The 25,789-nt window shown below is 44.2% G+C and overlaps 1 long non-coding RNA gene across 1 annotated transcript; it reads left to right on the top strand.

Annotated features, from left to right (window-relative positions):
- Positions 1 to 5,518: 5,518 nt before the first annotated feature.
- LOC147823468 (uncharacterized) lies at positions 5,519 to 24,245 on the top strand. Its single transcript, XR_015443823.1, has 4 exons — positions 5,519 to 6,118; positions 18,522 to 18,650; positions 22,048 to 22,115; positions 23,215 to 24,245. It is a non-coding gene; the product is annotated as an uncharacterized LOC147823468 (long non-coding RNA).
- Positions 24,246 to 25,789: the final 1,544 nt, after the last annotated feature.

Raw genomic sequence — 25,789 nt, 5'->3', positions numbered from 1 at the left:
CCTTCTACCTTGAAGTAAATTCTCGACCTCACTTGCAACAGCCCCCAGCCAAACTCTAACCAGTCCAAAGGTTGCCTGTACCTGCCCCTGCTCTCTCCTCCTCTCCTGAGCCTACACAGCCCTTGCTTCAGTAAAGCGTCTCTCATTGGTGGCCACCAGTCACGTCCTTGCCCATAAACCCAGTGGGCACATTCAGCTCATCTGCTGCAAGCTTTTGCAGCTCCTGGTCATTCCTTGCTTGTTAAGGTGTTTCCTGCTTGATGTTCATGTCTTCCTCCTTGGTTTTTGTTGTTAATCCTATTTCTGTTGTCACCTGCTTCTCTTCCAGGTCCCCCTGGGCCTTGCTCCAGGGCTCCGGGCCTCTCATTTTATTGCAGGCTGCTGTCCTCCATGGGTCCCCCCTCTTGGGCATCCCTCGGAGAGGTTATCCTTGCTGTGGTCCCTAGAGCAGCCACTAAGATGGTGACTTTCATGCTTTCAGGGAGCCAGCCCAAGTTCTCCGTTGTGGTTCATTGTACATAACGGAATCCCAAGCCGAACTCTCCAACTGGGGCTCCTTCAGCATCTCAAACACAAAAAGCCGAGAACTGAATGTGAAGTTACGTTTTCACCTTCACTTGCTGTTTCTGTCCTGATGAGTTTTTCTAGCACTGAATGATCCAGAGAGCTGGGTTCCACACGAACTCCTCCCGCTGGCGTGGCAACCCCCAGTCCTGCAGACCTTTCCCCTTTAGTGACTCCCAGCTGCTCTGTTTCTCCCTTCCATGAGCTCATTCTCATCCTGATGCCAGGTTTTCTAGTGAATGGCTGGGAGATCCTTCGAATAGTTCTCTAAGATATAGTTTTGTTTACTCTGAATCTTTTATCTTTAGTGGCAGTGTGACATTTTTAAAGGCACAAACATGATTATCTTGTCCACTTATGTAAAATTAGTTTTATATTTTTTACCCACTTAGGTCAAAAGCTAAACCATTAACATGGCCACTACAGAACGTAACATGTCCCGAAGTCACAGAATTTCCCATTTTCTTTCCATAGCCTCTCTCTGTCTTCCCCGTGACCTTATTTCAGTGAGACCACAGGACAGACCATAAAGCTAGAGGCATTGTTGGTGGAGTTTCCACCACAGCCCCTGGCTCCCTGCAGCGGGGTCTGGATTACAGCTTCTTGCTGGCTGTGACATGGACTTGTGATTAGATTTTCTGTGCCTTGGTTTTCTCACCTATAAAACAGGAAGTAAAGTGTTGCTCCCTCGCAGCAATACGACAAGCACCGTCCGGAGAGCTCCGCTGAAGTGGTGAGATGCAGACTGGCACAGATGAAGCGCTCGGTAGTGCTGTCCAGAAATCTACCAGGACAACTTCCTTGCCATCACCCCAGGTCTCTGGGTGCTCCCTAGAAGGACCCTTGCTGAGTGGGAAAGACACAAACACACACAGCGTGAGCATCTCTGGCCTCTCCCCAGCAGGAAGCAGGTGCCGGCTTCCTCGCTTCCTCGCTTCCTCGGCTTCGGCTTCTTCTACACTCCGGAGCTACACTGACTATAGAGGCCCGGCTCCAGCACTCCCGCACCGCCAGCCAGACAACCACAGCCTCTCCAGGTAGAGCTGGTGCCTGCTCTTTTCGAAGATTTCTTTAAACAATGTTTCTGAGCCCCCAAGGCTCTAATAACCCCTCCCTGCACATGCACATTCTGAGCTGATGGCTTGGGCTGATTTGCAGTTGAGAGACTCCTTCAAGAATTCAGGCAGCAACTCTGTGCTCCTCCCTCCTCAGGGTGTCAGTCCCACCGGATGGCTTTCCCTTTGTCCGCTTTCTGTGCTCTGAAAAGAGTCCTGTCACCTATAAGTGAGAGGCAGATGCGAGCCCAGGGTCCCATGCTGGATCCCCTACTGGTGTGAGGGACTCCTGCAGTTGCCCTCCTTCCACCATACTCTGCTGAGATTCCCGTGGATGCTCCCAATCAATGAATATCCCATCTATATTCCAAATCTTCCACCAGTGAACATTTCCATGAATGATCCCTGTACCTCCATCAATGAACATTCCCAACATCATTCCCAATACTCCTCCCAGTGCGGTTTTCCTCCTCCTGACTGCCTGCCCCCCCCACCCCATACAACTTTTGGGCTGTTCCCTTAAAAGCTAGGCTTGGCACCACGTCCTGGATGAGGTCTTTCTGCTTCCTCTTCCTCCACTCACTCCCAAATGAACTCTAAATAGGTGGAATTTTTGGAATTATTTATTTTACTTCCTTTTCTTTTTTCTGTTCCCCTAAAGGTGATACCTGATTTTTAAAAGCCGTAAATAATATGTCTAGAATGACCTCTCCTAATGAGCATAAACAGAGATTCTAATTGAAGGAAGGCACGGGTTAGGGTTGAATTGGCCACATTTTTCCTGGCAGGACATGTCATATCAGTGCGCCTCCTAACTGGTGCATCTGAGATGGGAAGACGCTACAGTGAGCTCAGGGGTGTGGGGTTTGGGGACCCAGCCACAGAAGCAGGAAGTCCTCGCCAGCGGAAATGCTCTTCTCTCTCTTCCTTCATCCCCTTGTCTGTCTTCTTCTGACTCTGTACGAATGGAGTCTTTGAAAGCAAAGTCACCTCGCTTTGCTTCACACCACTGAACACTCTGCCAACAGAGTCCGGTCGGTAATAGGCTTTCTCCGCATATTTGTGGATTACTGAATCGGTATGAGCAGAGCCCTCTCCCAGGAGGTCTTGCCTGTTCGTCACGGGATGTCAGTAGCTGGAGGCTACGGTGAGGTAAAAAGACAGCCCGCCGGTTTCACCCTGGACTGTGGTCCCCAAGCACTAAGACAAACTTGCTATCAACACTTCAACGTGAGAAGACTCTCAAGCCTTATAAAAGAGGGCAAGGAAAAGCCAACTGGTTTTGATTAAGCAATATAAGTGGGACAAGGCTTTGAGATCTGGTCTCCACATGATCCAGGGTAACCTTATTAACAAAATGAGCAAAATGTCAGGACTATCCTTCTGTAGGATGGGTTATAGATTCGAACACTGCCAGTTACTGGAAGACAGAAGGAAAGATAAATGCAAGCCATCCGGGGGGGTTCTTGCATACACCTGAAGCAAATGCTACCTGCCTGGGTTTCCCTTGTGCAAGCATGGACACAAACCAGGGTAAAGCAGTCACCCCCTGATCCCTCAAGTCCTTAAGCAAAGCATAAAAGCAATTTCCTTTTTCAAATACAAAACTCTAAAAAGTAAAGTCTGGTTTCTAGCAGGTGCCAAAACCTAAGTAGATCACAAATCACAATTAAACCTAAACAGCGTCTTCCCTCGCCTTTTGATGGAAGTTTTCCCTTGCAAAGACAAGGTGAAATGATGCATTTCCCCAAACTGAATTATATTTCATTGGAAAATGTGTAGCTGTTTTTGCAGATCAGAATGGTCATTGGTTTGATTCCAAAAGACCTCATCATTTGTTTACATATATTTAGGATTTGTCATTTAGTGGTGTGTGGAGTGAAAAAAATGACGGAATAACAAAAGCATGGAAATTGAACCTCTACCACTAGCATTTGAAAAGTCATTTATGTGCTGAAAGAACAAGAGACTTAAGAAGTTGAACGAATAAAATAATGATTTTCTTTCTCCCGAGCATGATGTGCTACTAAATGAGAAAACCCACATTAAGTGCTCTTCGGAAATGTCATATAAATGCACGACATTAGCAGTCATCATTATTTTTCCTACATTTTCCTGGCTCATTAATTTATATCTAGATATCAAAAGGCTAAAGTACCATTTTAATTTTAAAAGATCGTGTGAAAGAATGATTTTTAAAATGCATTAGATGTAAATTTAGAAAGGAAAATGTTCATTTCCTGTGTGTTAAATGATTTTAAAAATTTGATTTCTATTTGAAGGCATCTTTAAAAGATGTTATAACAAAATTTTATCGGCAGGGGGCAGTAGTGCCTCACACTTTAATTCAGACGTTCTGCTGATGCCTAGCTTGAAAAGCAATAGTCATTTCAATTTTTCATTGCAAATCAAAGCATAATTATAAGCTAATGTCCTCTCCCACCACCAACCTCAAAGGTCATCGGAGTATGTTCTATAAATGAAAAGAAATTGTTAGTTCTAATTACATGTAAAATTAGTATTGTATGCTCTGGGATTGCTTGCTTCTTTTTGGTTTTACTCATCTTTGAATGGAATGAGTTATCACAGGCGATATAAAAAATAGACATCAATGTCCTTTGTGAATTAAATTCCATACATTGTAATTTAACTTGAATATCTGATTTATTATCCCTATAATTTAAATCACTCCTAATCAAATTACTGTGTTTTCTACCAAAGATACTTAAATTGGGTCGTATGAAATGAAATTAAACAAAGCAACAAATTTAGTTTTTCATAAGACAGGTACTTTTTTCTTTCTTTTTTTAAATGTCTCCAAAAGAACTGGAAATAGTTAAGCTGGCCTCAGGCCTCCCCTGGCTGAGGGGAAACCTTGTGTGTGTTTGAGTCGGCAGCTTTCAGAGCCAGAAAAGCAGAGCCCGGGAATCTGAACTTAGGAAGTAGGCCCTGAGAAGTGGGCCTGCTCAGGGCCCAGGCTTGGGACTCTGAGGAACAGCAGTTCCCCGGGGAGAGGTCCTCAAGTGAGCAATGTGCTCAGGTTCCAGTGCCCTCTTCAAAACAAACACAGCAGAACCAGGATAGAGGAGGGTGCACAATAAGGCAGGCTCTGGGTCAGCTCGGACCAGGGGTTTGTAAACAATGAAAGCCACCGAGTGGAATGAATGCCTCCATTAGAAATGAATTTTACCAAGCTTCAGAGCCTGGCCTACTAGCACTGGAGGCCTGAGGCAGCTAATGAGTTTCCACTCAGCTGGCCTTTAAGGCATTCTGCAAACGTATAGTGCTGTAAAGCCCACATCCCTGTTGAGCACCTGGTGGGTAGGGACCCTCCCTGTGGCCCCCAGGGCCTCCCCTGCTCTGCATTCTCCCTTGGCCCCACCTGCTGCTGGTGTTGGAGGAATAATCCATGGCGCCTGACTCCTATTTTGGAACATGCCACTGGAGTTTGAATTTCACAAGTGGACACAAAGTACAAGACAGGGGGCTGTGGATGTTCCCTAGGTGGCTGCAGGGATCAACAGCAACAGAAGCTGAGTGTGGACACTGACCTGAGAGCTGAAGTCTCCACGCAGAGCCCTGTCTAGTCTCCATCCTGTCTTCACACAGCTGCTGCTTTCCTGTCCTGGCCCCTGGGCATCTCTCTTGGACAGGTCCCTTTGCTATGGCAACAGCCTCTGGTCCACAGCACGGGGTCTGCATCCCATTGTGTTAGCCCTGCACCGCGCGTGGATGAGGGGTGGCATTTGACATCTGCAGCATCTCGCGGAGGTTGAAGATGAAAATTAATCCGTGATAAATACCAGAAACCCCAACCAGCCAAGCTGACCTGGGAACCAAGCCTGTCCTAGCCGGGACCACTGTGGTTGATCTACAAGTGGAAAACAAAGACAGGTGTTTATGAGCCCGAACTCCGAGCAGCCAGTCAACGAGACGGGGCTTGATGTGCTTCACTTACTGAAAGTGTCACCAGAGACAGAAAGAGCCACCGGAAACAGAACTGATCCCCATCAATAGTTCGATCGGTTCCAGTAACTCGGAGTTGTTGAGAACAGCAGAGGAATCCTGGTTTGCCTTATTGTTGTCCATCTATACGGTTACAGGAAACACTGGCGACTTAGAAATAACACTCTCTGTGTTTATAAAGTGGAACAAAAGTATCGCCTGCCTCCTAGGAATAGTTTATAAAATATGTAAGATTATCAGAGCACCCAGCCCACGGCAATGTTCAATAAATATCAGCTGTTGTTTCAATCAGCAAGAGCGGGGAATCTTTCCCCGCTGCAGGAGCTCCTGACGCTTTGTGCCCTGCGGTGACTTCGACCTGACGCGGGGCCTGGTGCTCCGGCCACACTCGAGAGGAAGCCGGGAAGGCACAGCACAAGACGCTTTGTGCGCAGGCAAGGAGTTAGGCCCGCCCTGCAGCAGGACCGGGGCTTCTCCAGCGGCCGCTAATGATGATGATCACAGGGTCGCATCGCGCTGCTCTGCAGACTGAGGTAAACACGCTGTCGGATACGTGAGTCCTGGGAAGCAAAGGAAGGCAAATAATTCTGAACTGTAATTATTATCTTGTGTCTCTACTTTAGGAAAAAAAAAAAACTTTGGGACACAATAGGCCACCGGATTCTTTCAGGGCTACTTTATAGCCACTCATGGTGGGATGAGCTGCAGCTGAGCAAACTGAGTTCTGAGGATTTATTAAACTTTCCGCCATAAAGCTGCGAAGCTCCCTAAGTCCTAGTGCTCAGTTTCATGGCACAGTTTTTCTGATTCTCCTAACCACATTTTGTAACCCTCGACCACATTATGTGTGGTTTTATGCAGGCAGTTTTAAAATAAATACAAATCGCTCATACATCCAAATAATTTAAGTGGTGTTTGGCATGAATGAATTGGAAAAAAATACTCGATGTGGGTATATTTACCCTGCAGCCTCTCCTGATCTTATTCAACAGGAAGGCAGACGTGTCGTGCTGTGCTGGCATTCAGGTCAGGGAACCGGCCTGCTGGTCCAAGGCATGGCCAGGCCAGGTCCAGGCCGGGTCTGAGCCGCCTCCGGGTCCAGTTGCTATGACTGAGTTCGGCCGCGCAGAGTGGATGAAACCCTGTGGGAGAGCCACAGTGTAACGTGAGAAACAGTTTTGGGAGAGGGAGCAGTAATTTGAAATTCAGTGTGAGAAAGATGGAGGCATTGTAGCCCGGCGATGTCGGCGGAAATCCAGCAGCTTCCTGAGAGCTTGTTCCGGTCAGGCTGTGGTAGAAACTGTGGCAGTTTCTGTCCTCGGAAACCTACGCCTGATCTTCTAGTTCTCATTACTGTGGGACTTAACTCCCGCAATAGGGAAGAAGCCAGGTGATCTCTCTGCCCAGCCCAAATTTGGAACCCAGCAGCCTAGAAACCCAGTCTCCTGTGCCGGCAATGACAGAGCTGCCCAGCTCTGCTATCCTTGGGAGCTGTGACATGCTGTCTCTGGTTTGCACTGGACTGTCCACCTTCAGGGCTTCTTGCCTCTTTCAGAGCGAGAACATGGAAGTGTGTGGCACAAAGGCATGGATTTCCTAAGGAAGGTTGGTCCACAGGACTGCTTTTGAGATCATTTAGATATTTCTGAAATGTACAATCAGTGTGGTAACTGGGGTGATGTTCCCACTTGATTGGCTTCGTGACCGGCCTCAGGGATTGGTGGGAGGCACATCTGGGTGTGTCTGGGTGGTCATGGAGGCCTGGCCTGGGGTCTGTGTCTGACCCCTGGCCACTTCCTTTCTGGGGCTGTCCCCTGCTCTGCTTCCCAGCCCCCAAGAGCTGAGCAGCTTTCCTTTGCCAGGCCCTTTCGCCTTGCCATTTCTGCCTTGAGCCAGCCGACCAAGGACTGAAACTAGATTCCTCCTTTAGGTGTAGGTGTTGGGGGTTGCATCTCAGTGAGGAGCAGGCAGACGAATACAGTTAATGAGATAACTTCTTAATTAGCATGTTTATTTTTTTTCTTCATCTTTATGTTTTGGGGGTTAGGCAGGGAAGATGAGGCAGTAGGCCTCCAAAACTCCAAAATCACTAAATTATATCATAATCTGCTCTTAGACGACAGCAGGCTGCTCATATCGGATACAACAGTGTCCCCTGGACAGGTGTTACAGCTCCTAGGGAGGCTTGTGGTGCCATATTGCTTAGAGAAATGTCTGGTTAATGCTTAATTCTGCAAAGAGGATAAAGAAGAGAGAAGGTTTTATTATTAACTAGGGTTAAGCAAATGCAAACATGCTTTGAAGTATCAATAATTGCTGGTATTAAACTGAATCCATCTGTTGATAACTCTACCTCCTATTTTTTTCTGCTCTTTGGAATGCAGCTGTTATCAGCATTTAGACTTTAGCTCAGCGATAAATCAAAACAATGTTATTTTTTAGGGCTTATTGGACCTAGTTTGTCTACCATTGATTCACTGATATTTTGGAAACTTCTGTATCAGCTTCACCCTTGCTTCAACATATATGATCTCAGGTTTACTAACTCCTAATTGGAAGTTAAACTGTCCTGTAGGAGAAAAGTGTAAAATCCTTTCAATTAAACACAATAAAGTGGGAGCAGGTATAGTCTCCCTGGGATATATATGGTCTTGCCAATAAAACTTCAAATGTCATTTGTGTGCATTTCTCTGCTTATTTCTAAATTCTCTAGTTGATTGTGCACTGTCCTACTAAGTCTGTGGCTGCTTTGTGGAGGTTTTCTGAACAGAGCATCCATGCAGAATCATGCTAGCTTTCCCTGCATGTCCACTTCTCTTCCTCTGTCAAACTCCCAGCTCTGGAACAGGGGTAACTAATGGGAACCAACATGTACTGTACGCTCTTCACCAGATACTCTGTTTAGGGATTCATGATTGCTAATTTTTAGACAGCTCCAGGGAGTGAGCTCTTCTCACTGAGGTTTATTCTCACCTTTTGTGGAGAGATTTGGGAGTTGGAGCAAAGAGATATTAAATGCTAACTGGTAGATAGCAGACGTTGGAAGTTCAGCCTCGAGCCTTCTCCTCTGGGCTTTAATTGGGTACTGAGGAACTAGAAATATGGAAATGAAGGAAATTTTCTGACAGGGAGAAAATGGTTGGAAGACAACATACAAACAAAAAACAATATAGCATGATTAGTTTCAAAACACAATTATTTACCAAGGGTTTAGAGGGCAGGGGATTCACTTAGAGTGAGCACCACTGTGTGCCATCCACCATACGTGGCACTTTCTATCCATTAATCACTGAATGATCAAACTTTACTGCTAAGGAAGCTGTTCGTGCACATTCTAGAAATGCAGAAATCAACCTGCTGTAGTCACAGTGGCAGGGAGGGCAGCCAGAAATGTACTTGTGGAGTGACACTAAGTGTGTCCTCCATGTGGCTGTTTTCCGAGTGTTCCCACAGCCCTGTGACTTTCTCCAGGCTGGCACATAGCCACTGCATTCCCCAGCCTTCCGAATCTTGAGGGGCTCCTGTGATTGACTTACGGCAAGCAGAAGTGGGTGTAAGTGACAGCTGCTGCTTCTGGGCCTGGCTCCTACGAGCGCACGCCTGCTCCTCTCTCCCCTTCTCCTCTTCTAGCAGTTGTGAGTTGCGGCCCCTCCACAGGCTCAGCCACAGAGCAGGGCAGAGCCACTGTGCAGAAAAAGGCTGGGGCTCAGAACAGCCAGGGAGGCACAGGTGACCCGATGCTGCTGAGCTACCAGAGTTGGCGCTTATCAGAGCAACCAGCTTACCCGACGTATGCTGGACGCTGGTGTTAGAGAGCGAGAAACTCTTTGTTAGGAACATGAATTGGAGTTGTCCGGCTGTTTGTCATGAACTGGCACTCACGTGACATTATGGGGGCAAATGTGGAAGTGCCAATCTTCTTCCTATTGCTAGCAAAACAAATAAATTGAAGAGCAAAACAAAAACTAAAAGAAACATTACAGGAATCAGGGAGATAGATCTTTTGCAGAAGGGCGGGGAAAAATGAACAGAGAATTCAAATGTGTTATGCACACAGACCAACTCCCCACAACCATGCCATCATTAGGTACTGCAAACCTGTACTGATTAAAAACGTAGCAAAACTTAGCTCCAGGCCTTTGGGGACTCCTTACTAATTCTCACCGAAACAAGTTCTAATAGACTCCATAAAATCCTTTGAACAGACGAGATAGGTCCTGCAGTGTCCATACGGAATGCCAGTTCTCAAATGCATTCTGCAGAATTATGACCTGGGGAAAATTCAGATTCTAATTCCCAAAGTTGAGAACTAGAGATTCTTTATTTCTCTCAGTCATCCCAGGGATTTTGATGCAAACAAGTAAGGATCAACCCCATTTTGAGAAAAAAATATTTAATCTCTAACCTGCTGATGTGGTCCAGACATTACAAGTCTAAATATGAGAATAAAAAATAACAGGATTTGACATTCGCTGGAAAGGACTATGCAGCCAGAATCTGGGAAGGCAGCAACATATGTGATGCTCAGAGGTGTTAACCTAAATAAGAGGGATGGGAACCAGCCTGACCCAGCCTTGCTGCTTCTTATTCCTTGTGGCATCAGGACAGCCTGAGTAATAGGAAAGTTCAACAAATAGGATTGATCTGTTTCCCCAGGCCACAGGTTCCACATGATATACTGTGTGAATCAAGAGAACAGAAACAATGTAAATCATGCAGTGCATAAAACACCTATTAGAATTTATTTCTTTCTCAAATCAAGATTCCACAATAAGAAATGGAGATTATTTTTAATAAATGGGAGTTGCTGTTGATGTATGTGACTACAAACTGACCACCAGAAAATCTCAAATAGAAATTAGGCAATGTGCTCTTAATCATTCATGAGCTTATTCAGCGGAGATGCGGGCAACTTTCCCTGATAAGCTTGATATTGTGTATTCCTCGCCTCTCTCCTCATAAGGCGATAGCGTGAAGCAGGTTCTATTACGTTCCATCTCGGCTTAATCCCTTGCTGTTACGAGAAGTAGGAAATGCAATTAAATGCACTTCTGAAACCTTCCCCCAGAGTCCTGTTTACAATATTGCCTGCATTAAACAGGCTGAGCACGGAGATGCGGCCCCTTCTCTTTGCATCTGGTGGCTTTACAAAGCTTTGGGAAACCCGTTTGTAAATTAAAGTGTTCAATCAGCGGCTCTAAGAATAAATCCCAGTTTGTTATAAAAGAATATAGTTTAAATAAACAATCTTGTGAGTTTTGTTGGGGCTAAAGTTTTAGAACAGGAGGGCCAGCAGAAGTTTCCCTGGGGCTCTTTCTGGCTCCATTTTGCTTTTAAAAATGGGTCAGTGAAATATTAATACTAACAAAGCTAAAAATTGCCTTAAGTAGTATTGTTATTCAGCGAGGACTGTCATGCAAGCTGCCCATTCTTCAATTAGGTGATATCATTTTCTTCTCTGGCTGGAGGTCTCATTTGATTCCTTGTGGTAGACACATCAAGAAACATTTCTTTACATATTTCTTCAAATATATTTAGGGATAGTATGATCAATTTCCATATCACTACTTTCTTCTGAATTTCCTTTTTTTTTTTTTTTGCTCAAAAGGGCTGGCTATTTTGTATTAGCATCCATCCACCATCCATTCCCAGGCATCCACCTCATGCCAGATCTGCTCTAGGAAAATGCTGGGTCTCAGCTTCTGACCTTGAGAATATTTCATTCTTCACTTTTATGTGCTTGCTTCTTTCCTTTCGTCCATTTTCACTGTTAATTCTCTCTGCCTTTTAACGTTCACCACCCAGACACTGCCCGTCCTAATGGAAGGGATTTGAAAGTCCTGATGTTTCACTTTTCCATCTCCATCTGCTGCTTCTTCCCTTCCTCTGCCTTCACCACCCTCCCTGCCTTTCTCATACTGAGAGTGTGCTAAGGAAGCACAAGAAGAGTTGCAAACCTCTTCAGCAGCAGCAGCAGCAGCAGCAGCAGCAAATGTGCAGAGAACTTTATGTGAGTGAAGCACAGGCCTCAGTGCTCTGGATGGAGAGATGCACTGTAGAAAGGCATCAGTCCACATCTTCCCCAGATCCTTTGATCTATGGACACAGCAGCATCAACAAAGATGTCCAGGCTGACTGATTTCCAAGACAAACTGACCCAGGCAACTTGCATGCCAGTCTTGTCTCACACCCCCAGGCTACCATCCTGTTGATCTCACAAGGACTCAGAATCCATGAGCTCGCATGGATTACAGGCTTCCTCTGACCCCCACCACACTCACCTGTCTTACGACTTCACATCTGGCTCTGTTTTTTTCAGTTCAGCTTTCTTTTTCCTTATTATAATTAATGCCTTAACATGAACTCAAGCAACTGATCTAGTGCCTTACACTCATACCTATGTCTTATTAACCCCATCCACTAAGCATGACCTTGAAAAATATGCTGAACTGAGGGGCTAGAGATTCTCCAGTGTTCCATATGATGCTATGCATTCCACACAAGCAACGCATCTAATGTGTCTCCTAACCAAAACAAAGATTATTCTTGCATGAAGAAGCATGGTACAGAAAGAAACTTTAAAAGACTTTTGGTCAACCTCCTCACAGGCTCCCTCTAGTGAGTAGCTTCATTCTTTCCAAAGTTCCTTTGAGTTTTGTTTCTTTCTAGCCACCATACCCCTAGCTTAATTTTCTGGATCCCAGCACGCCCCATGACTCATGCCACCCAGTTATAACAATAAAGCTCCTACTTAGAAAAAGGGACAGCATTATAGAATAGTTAAAAAGGCTTACATCTGGCAAAATATAAATGAAGTACAAGTCAGTTATGGTTATAGTATTGCTATAAGCAATAAATTTCACAAAAGGGACAGCAGAGTGGAAGATTTATAGAAGAAAACTTTTGATGTGATGTAAGGAGGAATAAAATGTAGAGAGAGGTTGGAGATCAGGAACAAAGATAAAATTTGAAATGCAAATGTGAGTATTGGAAAGGTTTCAGAGCACTATAAGGTTCATTTAAGATGGCAAAAGCAACTCTTTTGGGACTTTACTGAGGTCAGACAGCAAAAAAGAGGCTACAAGAAGCTAAACAATTGAAATACCTTTATCCTGGTAGTCAAGGGGATTTTCTTATAGTTTCACTTCTGCTATGCTAGCTACATTGTTTAGGATAAATTATTCAAACAATTTACACAGGTTATGTAGACTGGTCTCTTCATGTGCCAGGTGTAAAGCACATATAATTTGGTGATTGCTAAATCTTTTAAAGAGCAAATATTTAGTATGGTCACATAACGGGTCTGTGGCTTATTCTAATGAGTGAGTCCTTAAGACTTCTGAAGGGAACATGACTGGTGAAGTTAGGGAAATTAAGAATGAGTGTACTGTACCAAGAGTAAAAAAGTGGAAAAGTTTGAGATTACTGAAGGGATTTGCAATGATAGTGTGGACTAGTGTGATCAGTATTACACAATGAAAGAATGCATTATAAGAGAATCTCACAAAAAGAAATATGCAGAATATTTTTGTGATTGGAAATGAGAGAAGAAAAATAAAGAATTTCAGAGCAGGATCAAGATCTGGGCTGCTAAAACTTTCTGTAAATGGTTAGCTACTAAACATTAGTTTAGGGTGGAGATTTTCTCTGTCGGCACCATTTAATTCTGCCCAAACATAGCATCAGACAATCTGTAAACAAGCAGTCAAATCTATGCTCAAAAATAAGACCTTATAAAAACTAGCAGAAGAACCAGATCTGGCTAGTAGGCAGCAATTCGTTGGACCCTAAGCAAGATGGTAATTAAGATGTTTTTGGCTTTTGAAAAGGTGAAGTTTTGTGGGATCACATATTTAAAGACTCACATCATCCACCAGGTAATACAAATGTGTAAATCAAAATAGCATAGGCAATAGAGAGTGAGATGGGGAAAATAACGTCCAACCCATTAGATGTCAGATGTGCCAAGTTCGTGGTCTCACAACATCCAGCAATGAAGTAGCAAAGCAAAGGAGAAAGGTAGGAGAGTTTTATTGGTGATAAGGAGAAGAATAGCTCCTGGATTTCCAGGCGAGAACCCAAGTGTGTGGCCACTGAAACTCTTTGTCAGGTGTAATTTATACAACAAAATCTCAATGTGGATACTTACAATGTGGATCAAACTATAATCAACCTATAGCACTACAAGTATAGTCACTAATATTGATCATTAGGGTAATGAGTCATGTAGCAAACATATATGGAAAGAACAAAGGCATTGCTGGAAAGTGATAGGAGATGGTCCAGATATTCTGCTCACCCACCTATGTGTCTGATGCCAGTCTGGGCTCACTGGACTAAGCGGTGGTAATTACATTACAATCTCAAGTTGCTGTTTTCCACTAAGGAGGCATGCAGGGCTGGCTATTGCATCTCCATGCTGAAGCCTGGCTCTTTTTAGATCCCCTCCAGCCACCATCTTGGTGCATCTCATCTTTTGCACTGACATCCTGGAAGACCCAATCCCTCTCTGACTGCATATTAATTTTTTTCTACCTAGGATGTCTATGATAGGTGAAGTTTGGATGAAAATGAAGACTCTATGATACATATAATGAAATTTAATTTCAAAATATTAAGAAATAGTATTCTGCAATCAAAACTAATAGCAGATAGAAATGGACATTTGAAGATATCCTTAACTGAATAGATTAGAAGTTGACATTATGATATTATTGATAGAGATTTGAGGACTAATTTTGCAGGATTAAATTTCAAGGAAGAGATTAAGGGGGAAAGAATGGGTTTCAGGGTAGAGTCCCAGAATAAGCCCACTTTGGAACAGAATAATGTGGAAGCCACAGTGCAAGTGACCCATGAAACAAGGGCTTCCCCGAGGTGGGCAATGCTCCCCTGAGAGCTGAAGATGAGAACTGTGAAGCAGGAGCAGCAAGGTCACAAGGGTGTCCCACAGCCTGGTGATCACAGAGAACAGAACTGGTGTGAGGCCAATCAACTTGGAGTTTAGGGAGAAGGGTGGCATGGAGAGGGCTGTTTCAGGGAAGGAGTACGAGCAGGAGCTTTAGGGTTTAGACTCATTTGTTGGACTTTAGGAAGGGGCAAGGGGGAGGAAATGGCATGCAACACCATGCTGTTGACGGAACATCAGCTGTAGCCCGAGCAACACTGGTTCGATTCTATTCTGGCTTTGCCTCCTTACAAGAGTAAGCTCGCTGTAGACATCTAGTATTCTTGAGATTGAGCCTTACAATTTGTAAAATGAACGAGTAAACATCCATCATCAGGGTTGTGTCAGAAAGAGCAAGGAGGTTGGTGCATGACGTTGAGTTATGGTTTAGATCTAGAATGTCCTCCAAATGGCTGAGGCCTTCAGAGCTGGGGCTTTTAGAAGGTGGTTTGATGGTGAGATGCTGTGCTCATCATGGACGGACTCACTGACGACAGCCTAGCCAGCCATGCTGTGAGGCCATCGGGCCCCGTTGTGAGCGGTGGGTCGATAGATGGGTGCCTTCAGTGGTTATGTCTCCCTCCCCAGCTCCTCCTGTCCTTCTCTGCTTCCTGGCAGCCATGGGTGAGCGACTTTCCTCTCTCATCTTCCCGGCTGTCTCTCCCTTGGACCCAGCCAGTCATGGACTGAGCTCACTGAAGCTGCAAGCTGAGATGAACCTCTGCTTCCAGTTGTGGCTGTCTCGGTGATGGGAAAGTGTACACCGTGGTAGCATGGTGCCTGGCCCACACTGCCCACTCCACATCCTCTCCCCTTCTCTCACCTCCAGTCCCCTGGAATGGAGACTTCAGTGTTAGAAAGGGGACTGGCCACCACCTTGTCAATGCCTGACCTAACTCAGCCCCAAGTCCTCATGCATGTGACAACCCTGAGCATTTGGAAATGACTGGCTGAGGGTAAAGTGTCAGGTTGAAGCTATGAAATGACAAATGTCCTCATAGGAGGGACTGGACCAGCAAGAACTGGAGTTAACTCTGATGTCTGTACAGCGGTTGTGATTCAGAGGAATGCTGATTTTTTTCCCCCAGAGAAGCTTTTATGCTAAAGAAGAAGAAAAAAGTGTTAATTTTCATTGCTATTGTGTGAAGAAATAGATTTTATATAAAAATTAATATCAGACTAGAAAAATAGGATTCTACCCCATGAATAGTTCAATATAAAGGTAAGACAATTATGAACCCTTTTCTCCTAATTGTCAACTACATAAATTATATTTTTAAAGCTTAGATAATTAATGATTAAAACTATTTCAATTATTTCATGATCATGTCATCCTTCAGACCAAGTTTTTAAAGATTTTCATACAAAGAATTTGACTTTCATGTTAAATATAGTTTCTAATCAAGTAAATTAATTTTATTGTGACCTTCACAGAAAAACCTTAGTAGACCTTTAATATTATGAGCTTAATTTTAGTGGCACTCTACAACTTTGCTTACAATACTACATTAAATGAAAATCTGCAAACTTCTAAGATTGACTCTGTAGTAACTGATCCTATGAGGTTAATCATTTAATGCCAAACGTCAAACATTTCTTGAACCCACTCTGATCTGGAGTGTGGCCCCTTCTCCAGATAGCTGTAGGGAGCTGGAAAACCAGCACAGAAATTCAAGTTTGCGCTCACATGCTCATTAGAGGCAGATCCAACAATTCTCATGAGCGTGGAACTTGAATGGTGGGGAAGCAGAACTAAGCCAAGTGTGGTCAGGAATTATGACAGCAGAGCTGAGGCCCAAAGTAAGCGGCCAGAGCACAAATTACAATTTTCTAAATTATGGCACAAAGTAGGCTTCAGTATGTATTTCCTCCCCGTACCAGGCACCACAGGAGAAAATGTCAGCAAAGGGAGGTTTTGAGGACTTCTAAAAGACTTGAGGTGGAGTCCGTGAGGAGGACTGTTTCATAGAACTTGACTGTAAAAAGCAGGCTCTGTATTTTGGGAAGAAGAGGCTTGACTCTCTTTCATTCATTGACCTGATACTTATCATCCACTCTACTAGAAGGATTACTTGTGGGCAGGACAGCAACGAGGATGGCAGATGTCCCCCTACGTATTTCATGTGGGTTCAAAAAGCAAGGTATTGAGGCAATCGGCAAACCCACTTTCTGAGAATGGACTGACCAAGCCAGAACCAAGCCAGAACCAAGCCTACTGGAGCCTAGGTCAGGATTTCATTCTCAGAGGGAATAATGGTCCAAGACAAGAAGCCCAAGTAGACGCAGACTCAGACTACACAAGCATGGTGGGTGGCAAGATGAGATTACAACCTGCTGTACAGAAAACCTGCAGGTTTCTGTACAGGCGCCAGGGAAGTCAGTCATGAGTGGAGAGGACCTCAGACCCCAACCACTGAAGAATGACGCAGAGGCTGAAGGCTTGGGTGGCTGGGTGGTTCTTAGCTAAGATGAACTGACATTTGCCTTTAAAAAATAATCATCACATATGATCTCTAAAATAGTCAATTATAATTTCTATTTTAAAATCAGCTATGTTTCTGAAACTTTCATTTTCCATCTCTCCAAAAGTTAAATTACCATAAACATTATAGAAGAAGTCCAACTCCAAACAAATGTCTTCCAGCAAACCAAGAACAACAGTTATTTTTAGTATATCCACCTTACCCAATAAACATCCTTAGTATCAACTCATCCCATAGAAAAGAGAGATTTGGACTTGTCTAGAGTTAGTAAACTTAAAGTCAGAATTTGGCCATTTTGCATATGGTAAATATATTATCAAGTGGAACAAAAATCCTCAAATTTAAAGTGAAATCTTTCAAATCAGTTCTTGAATTGTGGCAAAGTAGTTCATAGATTCAAATCTTTAGTTTGTGCATCAGAATAATAACACTTCGCTGAATATTTTCGAGGTTTTTCAATTTTCCTGATTTTACATATGATAAATCCCTAAAGCCTCCATATTTTAAGAATACATAAAGGAATTTCTAGCAAAAATTATGGTTTTACTTCTTTCATAACTCAAGTACTGGAAGTTCTGTCAGGAATATTAACAGCTGCTAAAATGTCACTTGTATTTTCATTTTATGTAAATATGACTTTGACTCAGTATTTTTGACAATTTAGTGCATTTATCTTAGACTTCATGCTGTGCCCTTGTGGAAAAAGACCACTAGGATGGCTACAGCTACCTTGAAGGCTGGTCTGAAATATTACCTTGTTACGGAAAATGGATTTACCATCACCATGAACTGTTTGGAGCTCTTGGAGCATGCACTGAATCAGTAATATACTAGGGCTGAATCTTCACTTACTCAACAAATATTAACTGAGCACCTGCTCCACGCCATGAAGAGCAGAGGCTGGTATACAATGAAACCCAGGTCAATGGCACTAACTTTATTCTTGAGGAAAGAGAGGAAGGAGCAAGAATTAATACAAGGACACTCCTCCTGACCCACACGTTTAGCTATGAGGTGTGATCAAACTATGTGGTGGATGTTTACATTTAAAAAAGAGTTATTTCAGTAAAAGACACATGGTCATTAATCTCTCTCATAAAAAGCAAAATAAAATTAGGTAATTGGAAGTAGAGAAATAGATCTTTCTCAGATGGAAGGGGATCAAGAGATAAGGGGGGAGAGGAGGGAAAGGGATGAAGAAAAGAATTAAGATGCATTATGTGCATGTACAACACCACACAAGGAATGTTACACATACATACTAACAAAAAAGCCTCAAAATACTCACTCCACTTCCAACACATTTATCCCATCATTCTTGCCACTTTCTGAAGCACTTCTGGAGTCCTCTTTCCTGAGGGTCTTTATGGGAGGTGATAACAAATATGGTGAATGCTGTTGGCACGAACCATCTAAGGGAAAAGCAGGCTCAAAAAAGCATGATGATATGTCCTCATTCACTGTGTCCACCAAATTCACTGTGAGACTTCTTGCTCTTCCCCAAAGTCAAAATAACCATGAAAGGGAAGGTTTTGAGTTCATCCTGGACATCGAGACAGCCGTGGTGCAATCCAAGACACTCAAGAAAGAGGACTTCCAGAACGGTTTCAGAAAATGGCAGGAAGAGTGGGACAGGTGAGTTTGAAGCGAGGGGAAATATTTCCAGGGGGTTAGAGGCAATGAGTCTTTTACAGTAACAATTCTTTTCAGTTTAACATTTCAGCAGAGCTTCCTATCACACCTTATGTGTTAGGAGGCCAGCAGCAACACCACAGCTAGCACATTTCTGGAACCCAGTAACAACCCTAGAAATTAATTCCCTCCCACTCCTTCCTTCCCTTGAAATATTTTTATAGCCATTACAGAAAGAGTATTTGACTTTTTCTACAGGAGCGGGAGAAGGCCTTCCGGAAGATGAAATGTTTCCTTGGGCTAAGCCGAAGTGCATGAAGCACTGATGAACTAAAGGGGCCCTTCCCGGCCCAGGCAGAATAGGAGGAAAGCAAATATACTCTGGAAATAGCAGACAATGTGGCTGATCCCCAAGTTGTGGAACCAGCATGTAATGTGGACAAGTGGAGATGGGGAGGAAAGACAGATGTGAGCCCATCGAGAGAGGCTGGGAAAGGTAGGGAAAGCTTGTGCAGCCTTTACAGGACTCAAACAGCACGGGTGGGATCAGCCAACTGTCTGTGTGTAACTCCTGGAAATCCCTACTGCAGACTGTTGTATTTATCTTCATAAAATTTCAAGTCGGAGGAAATCAGTATGTGCATAACCTCAAAAGATAATTCTTTATGATCTTATTTTAATCTATATAGAGCAGTTATTAGCAATCACTCTTCTCAGCTACCAAAGATCATTAATAAGGTGAAAGAGCTAGATATATAGTGAGGGCAATTTGTTCAGGGTTTTATTTTGATGATGAAGAACATAATATAAATCATGTTTTAGTGGTGATGAAATGTGCCGCTGCAAATCTGGGTGTCATACATCACGAGGAGGATTTTGTCAAACATCATATTTCATCCGGCTGACACAAAGCTATCAAACATCTCAGACCCAGTTGCAGCCTGGCTGCATAAACTGGGTGTCAATGTTATTACCATTTTGTTGGTGAAATGTAAAAATTAAGTGCATTGCACTGAAACTGTGAACTATGCAGCAGTCTACATGCCTTGGGCTTCCGAGCAAATAGGGTGGGATTAATGATGTTCAGGTATGGAGCCCAAGTGGGGCAGGAGGGTAGAAAAGAAGCAAAAGTCTGTGAGTGAAGTCTAATGGGTATTCCACACCTTCCTTCACTTCAGATGTGAGCTTTTGTTGGGATAAATCATGAATCCTGTCCCGTGAGCCAGGACTGACGGACGGATTGATTGTTGTCATTAGGTAGAGCAAACCAGAGCCAGCACATGCGGGTTGATTATTTTCAGAGCAGCACACAGAGAGGGAAGGGGAAGACCAGTGGGTAGACCCCCGCCCGTGAACCCCACATAGATGCAAGCTGAATGAAACCCCAAAGTGGTGATGTAGGAGCCCATTCTGTCAACAAGCAGTCCTTCACCCTGCTCCAACCTCGTGCCAGGCACAGTTCGGCCTTCACGGAGCACCGCGCAGAGCTGGAAGTGCCTTGTCATGGCCTCATCCTCTTTGTGCTCATGCTCAGGAGATCCTGCCACCTTTCCCAGCCACTCTGTGCAGCGAAAGGTGTGAGACCGGTGACCACGAGGGCAGGTCATGGAGAGGCAGCTGCGATATGGCGGAGTCCTGTCCACGGAGCTTCCAGGGACCAAGGTCCGTCAGCGCCTGCAGCCCCTGTGTGGCTGAGCAACCAAGTGGTGATGCTGGAAGCTGTGTCCTCACTCACAGGAGCGTCACAGGAGCCATGGGCCAGCAAGGGCAGGCGAAGGCTTAGGAATGTGAGCAAGGGACCAGGGCCAGTCACTAGGCCACTGACCCTAATCAAGGGTCGCAGCCAGACTTTCCCGATGAAGGAGGGAGCAAAATTCCAAATCAGTTGCGTTGTGCCTTGCACAGTGTGGGAGTGTGGGCACACGGGTATGAGGATGTGACAAACTGAGGTGTGGTTTCCCTCCGGCCTGGCAGGGAGGACATCGGTGCCGAGTCTGTCCAGCTGCTGCAAGGGCTGTGAAATGGGCTCATCAGGTTCCGCCTGGGGTCTCCTGCAGGCAGAGAGAGCAGTTCCTGCTCAGGTTTCCACTTCAGGTCGTTGTGCTTGTAGCTACACAGTGCAAGAGAAGTGGGGACCATCTGGAGACGAGGGGGCTTCGGAAAGGACAGCATTGCATCGGAATGCTCTGATGCACTTAGCATTCACAGGATGCTGGGTTTAAGAAAAGCAAATACACAAATAAAACTCTTTCGTCCCCTTGTATCTCAACCCGAGTGTCGCCTACTATAGAACACCCTTCTCTACATAAAGTTTAGATTTTTTCAAATTGGGGGGAGATTTATGTATGAGAACAGAACTCACAAGCATCCTTTTGTAGCAGAAGCTCACATGTAGAATTTTACACCCATCAGGAGCATCAGCAAGAGCAAATTGTGTCCTTCAGATGGGCTGATTCCTGTCTACACCTTCCTGGTTCACAATTATTAGGAGAACCTGCTAATAAAAAATATACCAGCCCTGCTCTAATCGTTATATAAAAAGGAAAGCTACAAAAGTCAGTGTAAATTTGAACTGTTAAGTTGATGAAGAAAATGAGGGTGATTTCTTCATCTGCAAGAAAATCTTTAATATATGTTTCACTATGTATTTCTGACACCAATTTGATTTACCAAAGGAGTTTGCAAGCTGAGCTGCAGGTAAAGTCTCCCCACTAAATAGTCCCAGTGCTCTGTGTATATTGAGTAGGGCTCAGTGTTTCGCCACCACACTGCCCAGGGCGTTTGACAGCAGGTGAATACTTGTAACCACTCTCTCCCTATCTTCCTCTCTCTACACTCTTCCTGAGAGTAGAGGATTCTGTGATTTACACTAACTTGGCAAGGAACTGGGTACATGTCTACCTGTGAAGGTGAGCCGTAATAATTGCTCCTTCTTTTACTGCATACCTGCAACAGTAGAATTACAAAAGCTCACACTGCATATTGGGCAGGGTTTCCTGGGAAGGGTCTACTGCCCTCAGGTATGAGTCTGTCACTGGGTCACCTTTGGTCACCTTACGGTTTATTTTATCAACAAGTGCACAGCCAGAAATGAAACTAGCACCACTTACCAGAAGCCTGAGCCCACTGAGGATGCTGCCGGGGTCCACACTGGGCAGGATGGGACAGAGGGTCCCCTTCGTAGCACATCTTAGTTCTTTTTATGTCCACGTTCCTTCCCTCCCTCCCCACTCCCTTCATCTCTTGGTCACCTTCTCATTCACAAAGACCAATCTCCCTGGTTCTCATTGTCTCTTTTATTTGTCTCTTTATTTATAATTTGAGTTTCTCATATAAGAGATACGATGTGATATTTGAGCTTGTGTGTCTGATTTATTTCACTTAATGTTATGTTCTCCAGGTGCATCCATTTTCCTACAAGTGACTCAAGTTTATCCTTCTTTATGGCAGAGTAGTACTTCTTTGTTTGTAAGTATCACATTTTCTTTATCCATTCATCTGTTGATGATTATATAGGTTTGCTTGCAGCATATAGCTATTTTAAGTTGTGCTGCTATGAACATGGATGTGCATGGCTCACTGTAACATGATGTCTTTAATTCAATCCTGAAGATACCAAGAAGGGGAATTCCTCGGTCAAATGGAATTTCTACTTTAGTTTTTGAGGAGTCCTTTTAAAAAAATCATCTGCAGCAGGTTTGATGAGGGCTCATTGGAGAGATGGATTCTCTGGGCTGTGGTTGTCATGTGATCACCTTGTCATGCAAGACCTGCCCTTTGTGTGGTCCATGAGTCTGTGTGAGGAAGCCAGGCGCTAGAAAAGGACTTGTTCTCCACTGTCTTCTCCACGTTGCCTTATAACACACTGATAAAGCATTTTGATGAGATTCATCTAAAAGCAGCACATTTTAAGATATTCACACAATGCTTGGGTGAACAAGATAATCAAAAACGCAAAGGGAAATGTTTCACTTATTGAATTTCAAAGCACAGCATACAATTGGATGTTAAAAAGTAACTCTCACTTTCAAAAAGCACTGGTTATTAACACTCTCATGCAAAAACTCCACCATACCTGGGCATTGTCGTGTGGGCCTATAGTTACCAACACTTGGGAGGCTGAGGCAGGAGAATCAAAGTCAGCCTAGGTCACGTAGGCAGACCGTGTCTCAATGTCACCCCAGATTACATCATAACGGCTTTAGTGGAAATGCTTCCCTTTCAAGTTAAGAAGTAAAGAAGCATGATATGGTGTGATTCCCAGTAAAGGATTGCCTTTCAACACACAAGCAGAATTGTAGGCAGGCAGGTGGATCCAAGGCACAGAATATCAAATTCCGCCAGCCCCAGAGCATCCCCAGAAGATCGGGTGGTTCCGAGCTTGGGGTCTTGTGTGATCTTCTCCAGGGTGGCAGGGACATAACTCAGTGCCCAACGGGAGTAGGGGAAAGAACTCCCCTTTTTTGAGCTTCTTCTAGGGTAGATCCAGCCTTGTTTACAACTATTTTATTGCTATTCCAGGACTAGAATCAAGGAACATTTTTGAGGAGTTTGTTGTCTTTTCCAGCACATCCATCATGGTATAGAGTTAACGGTGTCAGCTGAGACGATCCCAATGATCAAGTGTAACAAGAACACCTTCCTGGGCCTCAGAAGACCTGCCTTGTCACCTGATCTTTCCTCACACCTATCTGTGTGCTTTGAGTCACAGTGTTGAACCGGATTAGACTGCTTATCATCTGTCATAAGGAAACTAGCAGAGAAAGACATAAAGAATAAAAATATGACCATTGCGCTTCTGGTACTATCCACGTGAGATGACCACTTCACTGTGGCAGGCACTGGGCTGCTCACGGGGGCAAAATAGTAAATCTGACCCAAATGCTGCACTTGGTTCAGTCAGAATGGCATGCAGATAAGCAGATAATAAGCACAGTGTGATCCGGTAAAATACTATACAGCCTTCAAGAAGAATGAACTCTAGTAATGTGCTGAAACATGGGTGAACCTGAGAACATGAAGCTAAATGAAATGAGCCAGACAGAGACAGACAAACACTGCATGATCTCACTCCCACGTGGAATTTAAAAGGCCAGAGACATACAGTAGGAGTAGAATAGAAAGACCATGGGCTCAGAGAGTGAAAGGGAAATGTGGGTTAGAGGATACAAAGACCCGGCCAGCCAGAGAGGAGAAATAAATTCTGGGAATGATCTTATGCATGGTGACTACAGTTAATAATACAGATCATAGTTGAAACCTGCTAAGAGAATAGATGGAAATGTCCTCACCCCACAAAATAATAATAATAATAATAACAACAATAACAATGATAACAATAAATATGTGAACTGATAGGTGCTTTAATTAGCTTGATTTAATTATTCCACAATGCCTGCATACATTAAAGTTTCACATTGTACCCTATAAATGCATAGTTATTTGTCCATTAAAATAAATCAAAATACCATATGATCAGTATGAAAAAAGTTTCTTATTAATTTGCCTTTGTTTCATGAGCACAAAAAAACAGCTTTATATTTGCCAGACTGAAAGTTTGTTATCACAATGTCACAGCTTTCATGATAGCTTTTCTATTAAAACATGAGGAACTTCACTTCTTTGTGGTACTGGGGGTGGCATCCAGGGCCTTTGCACCCAGGGCTTTTAATTATTATTTGTAACAGAGTCTTCCTGAGTGGCCAAGCTGCCCAGGTTGGGCTTGAACTTGCAACCTTCCTGCCTCAGCCTCCCACAGTGCTGAGATGATGGGTGTGCACCACCGTATCGAATGAAAATCTTGGCTTTCTCTGTGGCTCGTCAGCTCCCACCTGTAGGCCTATGTCTGGAGCCATCCCCCTTGGCCTTGAGGCTCTGCTCCATGCCTCTAGACAGCTCCCCCAAACCCACCCATCAGGGTGCCTTGCTTGCCTGTGAACTCCCACTGTGACTGGAGATGGCCTCGCCACAGCTTGCTCAATGCCATTGTCCCCCAAGTGTGCCTACCGATGCGGCAACGTGGCTCACAGGACAAACTCCCTGGTGCCTGTGCAGAGGTTCTGACTCAGAGATGCTGGACAGGGGCCCAGCAGACCATTCAGACCTGGCCAAAGCCTCAGAAACTGTAGTCTGCTCGCCTGGTGGACTTGAGCGTGTAAGTCCACACGTGCAGGAATGTTTCCTGCTCTCTGTACTTTGAATGTCATGTGTATTGACTTGGTACATCGATTATCCTGCTGCTGGGACACAAAACCTCACACCCACACCTTAAAGGAGGAGAGGCTTACTCTGGCTCAGGGTTTTAGGGGATTCAGTCCATGGCCTGCTGTTCCTCCAAGGCAGGAACATGGTGGCAGAAGGGTGTGGGGGAGCAAACATACTTAGTTCAGATCTGGTGGCTGGTGAGCAGAGAAGGAAACAGTGACAGAGAAGAAGGGGTGAGGGGCCAGAGGCAGACCCAAAGGCCACACGCCTAAGAGCCACCAGACACGCCCCAAAGTGTCCTCCACAATCCCTGGGAGAATCCAAGGCCTGACCCTCCACCCTAACCACCACACTTATCAATATTTTTTGAATGAATGACAACAACCAAAAGAATGACATGGCTTCCTGGATGGAGTTTGTTTCTATTACCTTTCTTTTAAACCATCTAGGTAAAAGCAACATAGCTAGTTAATGTGGATAGCTTAGAAAGCTTAAATAAAAAACCATCCTGCTACACATAACAGGTTAATCTTCCTTACCCTCATCACGCAATTTAATAGACATAAAATCATTTTTCCACTAAATCTTTTTTTCTAAACTGGGAAATATTGGTCATTCAAATGCAACATAATTCCCTGAAAAGAGTTGATTTTAATTCTTCACAGTGAGGAGGATAAAGAAAGTTCGGTATGGCCAAGTTAGGACGGCAGTGTGATTGTTTTCCTGTTGTAATACCTCTTCACTGAGCAATCCTTGAATCCAGTCCTTCTCCAACATTTTCCCCTTAAAACCTGTTCTTTTTAAAAAATTCCATCACCGCATGCTTTGAAAACCAACTTCCCAAAGCAGAACAGCTCAAACCGAATGCAGAGATACCACCAGGACCAAGTAACTATTTGGTGTCCTCTGCATTCAACCTCCTGTTGAAGGTCTTCAAG

The sequence above is a fragment of the Heterocephalus glaber genome, unplaced genomic scaffold (assembly GCF_053883595.1).
Source record: "Heterocephalus glaber isolate CG9 unplaced genomic scaffold, H.glaber_assembly_v1.0 deba00001579, whole genome shotgun sequence".
NCBI classification, from domain to species: Eukaryota; Metazoa; Chordata; class Mammalia; order Rodentia; family Bathyergidae; genus Heterocephalus; species Heterocephalus glaber.
The sequence above is the reverse complement of the archived record's forward strand: the minus strand, read 5'-3'. Positions and strand labels throughout refer to the sequence as shown.